General features: G+C 40.9%; 1 protein-coding gene and 1 long non-coding RNA gene across 20 annotated transcripts in view; both read left to right on the forward strand.

Moving 5' to 3' along the window:
• Window positions 1-7,319, forward strand: part of Celf2 (CUGBP Elav-like family member 2) — a 788,139-nt gene that overhangs the window by 508,682 nt on the left and 272,138 nt on the right. The gene's annotated exons all lie outside the window — the stretch shown is intronic.
• LOC125619580 overlaps window positions 1-7,319 on the forward strand; it is a 38,698-nt gene that overhangs the window by 2,409 nt on the left and 28,970 nt on the right. The window contains exon 2 of the long non-coding RNA XR_007351118.1: window positions 4,371-4,376. This is a non-coding gene — a long non-coding RNA (uncharacterized LOC125619580). The remainder of the gene's footprint in view (window positions 1-4,370; window positions 4,377-7,319) is intronic.

A 7,319-nucleotide genomic window follows, 5' to 3' on the forward strand; every position in this document is an offset into this window, starting at 1 on the left:
TAAAAAAAAAAAAAAAAAAAAAGACAGTGACCCTGAGCCAGGCATGGTGGTGTATGCCTATAATCCTAGCAGCTTCGGAGGCTGAGGCAGGAAGATCGCAAGTTCAAAGCCAGCCTCAGCAAAAGCAACTCAGTGAGACTCTGTCTCTAAATAAAATACAAAATAGAGTTGGGGATGTGGCTCAGTAGTCGAGTACCCCTAAGTTCAATCCCTGGTACCCGCTGCCCCGAAAAGACATTGACCCTGATCCCAAGTGAGGGAGGAACCACTGAGTGGGAAGGATTTAGGGAAGAGGAGGTGCAGCATCAAGACCCCTCAGCTGTGAACATTGGTGTCTACGAACATGTGCCTCAGGGTTCCTCTTTCAGATTCAACAAGAGTAACTGGAAAGTCATGCCAGAGAAAGTTCCCCAAATCCTCTGATATGATGAAGTTGGAAAAATAACATTAAAGTGCAGAAAGAGATGGAATCAAGTTTGTAAGACTTCATATTAAGAATATGCTTTGTATGTCTTAGGTACTTCTCTCCACACATTTTAAATCTCTGCCCACCCCTCTGGGGGTTCTGCACATTTTCCTTTGAAAATAACCTTATGTAAAGTTATAGAAATAAAGAGGTGGGCCCTCTTCTGGGCTATTAACCCAGTGGGATCTCTGTGACCCCTCCATTAGGACATTCCATTGTACCCTAGAGAGTACAGTACTTAAGCTGGTTTGTTTGGATGTTTACAAACCTGGAACTTTAACATTCTGCTAGGATTACTTGAATTTTTATGAAATTCTTCACTCTGCATTTCTTTGATTATCTTGACTTTTGTGTCCCATTATCATGTATCTGGATTTTGCTGAAATGATACTATATTATGATCTACCCATTGCAGGCACAGGCTTGGGTTCATGATTGGCTTGGGGTAGAATCAGGATAGGCTAGAACATCTGCATGAGCTATTTTTACATGATCAGAATTTCAATAATAATATGAAATGAGAGGAAATCTGGGGCTTAGCACTCTATTGCAATATCCAGAGATTAGTTTTCTGTTATGATAGAAGGAAATTTTGTATTTACCCCCTTTCCTTTCAGATTTCTGTTGCTTTTCCACAGTAAACACTGTGTGTAATTTAGAGCTTTTCAAAGCCTGGCAGCATTGCTTTCTACCTTTTGACTTCAAACTCCGTGCTCAAGAGTTCCTGGGAAGCAAGGGTATAGTAAAGGTGGGAAGGAGGACACAACTGGTGGCCGTCCTTCTTGACTGCAAAGTTGGTGTAACCACTCTAGAAAATGGTATGGAGATTCCTCAGAAAACTTAGAATGGAACCACCATTTGACCGGCTTATCTTACTCCTTGATCTAGACCCAAAGGACTTAAAATCAGCATACTACAGTGACACAGCCACATCCATGTTTATAGTAGGTCAATTCACAGTAGCCAAACTATGGAACCAACTGAGGTGCCCTTCAACAGATGAAGGGATAAAGAAATTGTGGTGTGTGTGTATATGTGTGTGTGTGTGTGTGTGTGTGTGTGTGTGTGTGTGTATATATATATATATATACATATACACACACACACACACACACATATACACACACGCAATAGAACTTTTTTTAAGTTGTAGATGGAAACAATACCTTTATTTTATTTATTTATCTTTATGTGGGGCTGAGGATCAAACCCAGTGTCTCAAACATGTGAGATGAGTACTCTACCACTGAGCCACAACTCCAGCACCACAATGGACTCAGCCTTAAAGTAGAATGAAATTATGACATTTGCCAGTAAATTGATGGAACTGGAGGATATCATGCTAAGTGAAATAAGCCAATCCCAAAGAATCAAAGGTCGGATATTTTCTCTGATATGTAGATGCTAATTCTCAATAAGGAGGTGGGCAGAATATAGTTACTTTGTATTAGAAAGAAGTGAAAAGAGGGGAGGAGGTATGGGGGGAGGAATGATAGTAGAATGAATCAGGCATTTTTACCCTGTGTGCATATAACATGACCTGTGTAACTCTATATCATATACAATGAGAAGAATGAGCAGTTATACTCCATTTATGTATGATGTGTCAAAATGGATTCTACTGTCACATATAACTAATTAAAACAAATTTAAATAAAAACAAACAAAAAACAATCCCTCTTGGCTTTGAAGACTCGCACTAATGTGTCTTCTACCAAATGAGATTTCATCCTGGCTTATCATTTCTTTTTCCTTGAGAAGCTGTGACTGTCTTTTCTTTTTTTTTAATTAGTCGAGGTACCATGCATATACCAAAATCATCACCTTTCTAAAGTGTACAGTCCAGTGGCTTTCAGCTAATTCACCAGGTTGTACAGCCACCACTCTTCTCAGCACATCCAGAAGATGTCCCCTGCCCCTTAGTTGTCACCTGCCAGGTCCTCCCAACAAGTCCCCCCAGCCCTTGGCAACTCATTTCTAAGTCCGTGGATTTGCTTGTTGACCTGTTTTGCATATTTCACATAAATGTGTATATACAAAACATGGACTTTTTAATCTGGCTTTTTTCACACAGTGTGGTGTTTCCGAAGGCCCATGTGTGCTTAGCAGGTCTCTGTGCTTCCTTCCTTTTTGTGTCTGGGTGTTATTCCCCTGTATAGACAGTGTCACTTTATCTCCTAGTAGAAGGACATTTAGATTGTTGTTGTTTTGAGTAATGCTGCTATGAGTGTTCATGGACGAGATTTTGTGTGGACATTTGTTTCTAGTTCACTTGGGGTGTGCTTAAGTGTCTGAGGAACTGGAAAACTTTGCAGGTGACTCCATGTTACCTTCCCGCCATCAGCGTATGAACGTCTGGTTTCTCCCCCTCCTTGCCAATGCACGTGATTATCTATTCCAGAATCATTCTTAGTCGCATTTCTTTTGTAGATGGAAGGGCAGGATGTGGATGGTAAGAACCAAACCCAGAGAGCCACCGTTGGGACCCAGGGTAGAACTCGCATCTTCTGATTTGTACTCACCATTCTTTCTGCCACACAGATTCAGGGAAGCATTTGATTCTTCAGTATCTGTGACATCCAGTGGTGTATCCACCTAGCCTCGCCTCTGAACACCAGCCTTGAATAGCCACCTGCTTAACTCCACTTGGATGTACACTGGGCACGTCGAATTTCACATGTCCCAGAACGAAGTTTTGGTCTCCCAGCCCTTCCTTCCCCCATTTCACTGGAGGGTAAACTTCTGCTCGAGGCAGAAGCTTAAAATTGTTATCTTCCCTGTCTCTCATTCTCCATATCCAACTTATTGGCTTTTTGTTCAACATAGTCTTATTCTGACCACTTCTTTCTTTCTGCCCTGACCAAGCCACAAACATCTCTCACCTATCCTACTCACCTGTGCTAGTCACCTGGCTCTCATCTCTCACCTGGTCTTCAGATGGTATCAGTCCCCTGCTCAGATTCCCTACAGTAGGTTCTTTTCAAACCTAGTGAAATGTAATGTCCTGGAAACGTACTGAAACTGGTACAGGTGCAGCTCCGTGGTAGAGTGTAGGCTTAGCCTGTGCAAAGTTCTTTCTGGGTCCCGTCCTCCAAATCGGTCAGTCAGTCCTAGGTCCCTGACCACAGCCTGCTTTCAGTGCCTGCCATCTTCTGCTCACTCTCATTGGCTGCTTTGCTCTTCTGCGATGCTACCACCACGTTCTCCAGCCAGGTGCTTTGAACTTGGTATCCCCCCAGCTCTGAGCCCTCCTCCTGCAGCCCTGAGCCCGCTTCCCCCAGGTGTTTGCACTGACTTGCAGCCTAGGTTCTGTTAAGGTTCTGCTTGTATGTCACCTCATCAAGAGGCTGTCCCTGACCACCATATTGAAACCACAACCCATCACTTTCCCTTGCCCACTCATTTTATCCCTTGCTTTGCTTTTAAAAGAATTATTTAACAGTATATGAGATGCTTATTTGTTTATTTTTCTATTTTGCCTATTAAGCAGTAAGCTCCAAGGAGCAGGCGCTTTGCCTCTTTGGTTTGCTGCTCTATTTGCATATTGTGGAATACTACTTAGCTCATAATAGGCAGTCAATAAATTATTGTTAAATGAACAGTTACTTGAATTCCTCCCCTGGGGTCATTTGGAATCTTTTCCTGTCAACCTATACTGGGTGAGCTTTTAATCTTTCATACATTTTGCAAAAAACTTCCATATATTTTTGGATGTGTTTGTTTAAGTCTTTCTGTAACAGTTTCTCCATATATAAATTTGCAATAATGCTAGGCAAGTGTTTTGAGACCTCATTTGAAAAATGTTTTCCCCTACAAGTACTAAAGATTATGCTTATAATATTGTCATTTTTATAACTCTGTCTGGTTTTAATATGTTATAACAGTGTGGACCCTGTTAGCCAAGTACGTGGTAATAGCCTTTTATTATAATACCCTAGGATATAATATCATAATGTAATAATATCTTATTACTGTGGTTCCACTAATAAGGATCTCACTTTATACACACAGAGCTCTTGTAGTTTTATGATACATATCCAAGAGTAAGAATTTGCTATTGAGAATCTTGTCTAAAGCATAAGACACCACAATACCCAAAGGGATCGTCAACAAAATTTGTCTATTTAAATTGTACCTTTGTAGTTTAATTCATTCTTCTTACTGTGTTGCATGTTGTTACCTAAAAACCACAGATTGCTTAAGCACCTCTTGTCTCTGTTTATTCCATTTTATGCAATTGCCAAAAATAAGTAAGGCTAATATTAACCTTGCTGAAGATAATGTTCCAGGACCTTCCAGAATACTGAATAATTCAGGAGGATGTGAGGCAGTGCCTGAGAATTGGGCTGTACAGTCAGATTTACCTAAGTTTTAACTATATTTTAATGTGTAGTGTGGAACAGTGGACTTGATCTTTCTAATCTTTAATTTCTTCACCTGTCAAATGGGGTGAATAACTAGGTACCTCCAAAGGTGGAGCAAGAGTTAAAAGATGATTCATATAAAGCACTTGACATGTTATAAAATATGTTCAATAAACGTGAACTGCAATCCCTACTGGTAGCTGAAGTCTTTAGAGCACTGTATGTGAAGAAGTGTGCTTCGGCGCAAGAATGGAATGACTCCCAGATCAAGCAGAGTGAAGGGGCTTTTTTAGTGGCACTGAAATGCAAAGGCATCACCTCTGCTGCCCAGGACTTTGTTGGAAAGGGAACTGGGGCTGCTTCTAACCCCAATGTAGCAAATACAGCATGGAGACCCCCTTAGGGCCATGTATGTTGATAACATTTAAAGGACAAAGAGAGATCTTTCTGCAGTTCTTTCTGCAGCTTCATCTGCCAGGACAATAGAATGTTCCTTGTCCATTAGGAATTAACGTCTTCTCTTTATACCAGCCTCTGAGAGTGGAAATAGAAAAAGTCATTACAGATACTCTGGGTTTTGCTTTTCTGTTTTGTTTCCTTGAGAAGAGGTCTCACTAGTACTCTTCTCTCAATCCTCCTGCCTCAGCCTCCCCGTGCCTGGCCTTGGGTTTGCTTCAAGGTTGCAGCATGGAGTTTGAACAGTCACCGAGGCTGACTGTGAGCTCTCTGCACTTTCCAGCTCTGTTTTATTTGCTGCTGCTTTGTGTTTTCAAGGCTCCCCAACTAGGCTATAGACCAATGGTTCTCAAGTCACTGCAGGGCTTGTTAAAAACACTGAATTCTGGGCCGATCCCCAGGCTTTCTGATTCTGTGGGTCCAGGTGGGGCTGAGAGTGCATTTCTAACAAGTTCCCAGGAGACTCTGGTGTAGATGCTCTGGTCAGGAAGTCGCATGCTGCCAGCCACCATTGAATGCAATTTGGATCTCCCCAGAGCGCTTGGCCCCAAGTTGGGCACAGAATACGCTCCCAATAAATACTTGTCGGTTCATTGCATCTAATGACACCAAAATGAAATATAAAGGGGAGATAAAGTATATTACAGTTCTCATTAGGCTCACTGCCTAGTTCTCATTAAGACTGCCCTGATTTCTTTTATGTCTTGGGCATGAGGGCTCAGTGCTAATTTTCACGGATCCTGTGGTCCCTAAAGTATTATCGTTTTCATCTGCTCCAAGGTTCTCCTCATTTACCCTTTCCTTTCTCGTCTCATTTTAGACAGAATGCTAATAATAGCCAACAGAACCCTCGGGACTAATACATGAATGAGAGTTTCTGTGCTTCCCAAAGAGTTTCTGTAAATCCCTTTGTCATTAATCTCATTTCTCTCTGTCTGTCCCCTCCCGGTGAGTGTAAAGCTAAAGTCCTTGGTTTGTTGCTTCATTTTCTAGAATTTTTAATTTGATTCTAAGTAGCACGTCTAAGCTAACATTTGATTGAGTTACTAGGGAGAAGATTTACAGAGAACTGATAGAAAACAAATTGGACTTGTAGAGAAAGGATGATTTGGAGTTGTTATATTGCCAAATTCATTGTTTATTTCCCTGATATTTTTCTGGCTGTGAGCACTTGGGTATTTCTTCACCAGAAAAGAATTTTCAGGGATTGTTTTGAACATCCTGTAAACTCTTTTCTATTTAAGCATGTTAGACGAAAGAGAGATTTTTCTTCATTAAAACAGGAAAAAAAAAAATCTAAGTTTCCATTTCCATTGACCCATTACTGTGTACCTGGGAGAAAAATACTCTACAAAGGTACGAAAGGCCTTTAAATAACTTTCCCCCAGGATTTCTGAATGTAATATTCTCCTCTTTGTTCGCAGCTAGCATAGGAGTTTAGTTTTTAGACTAGTGTTTTCTAAAGTAGATTCCGTGGAACACCAGGAAGATGTGTGGGTGAACAGAATTCCATGACAGAAATAAAGAAAGCTCGGCAAACCCAGGTTTAAACAAAGTGACACAGAGGCCTTTAGTTCTTTGTCTCAGGACTGACAGAATCTTTAATATGAGCGTTGTGAATTAAGTATGAAAGAGGGGACTATTTTCAGACCCTGAATAACCATGGAACCTTCTGGTGCCAGTGTTCTGCGGACTAGACTTTGGCAAGTACCATATGAACATCCTTATTTTGTGTGTGGGGGGTTTGATCCCTAAAGAAGTCTCAGGGATACAGAAAGATGCTCTTTTTTTTCTGTACAGATAAGGTAGACACAATTTTGATTCCTTTTCAAAGTATGTATATATATTTTCCACGATTGAAGGGTAGTAAAGAGATCATTTAGGAACTCTGTTACCATTGAAGAGCTCAGTGCCTTTCCTGAATGCCGATTTCAGGTTAGATTTTTTCTGGAATATAGGCATTTTTGTTCTGTATTGACTATTTTGGGACAAATGTCCTTGTCTAATTCATCCAGCATAATGCCATTGTTAAG

This window comes from Marmota marmota, unplaced genomic scaffold, assembly GCF_001458135.2.
Source record: "Marmota marmota marmota unplaced genomic scaffold, marMar, whole genome shotgun sequence".
Lineage (NCBI taxonomy): Eukaryota > Metazoa > Chordata > Mammalia > Rodentia > Sciuridae > Marmota > Marmota marmota.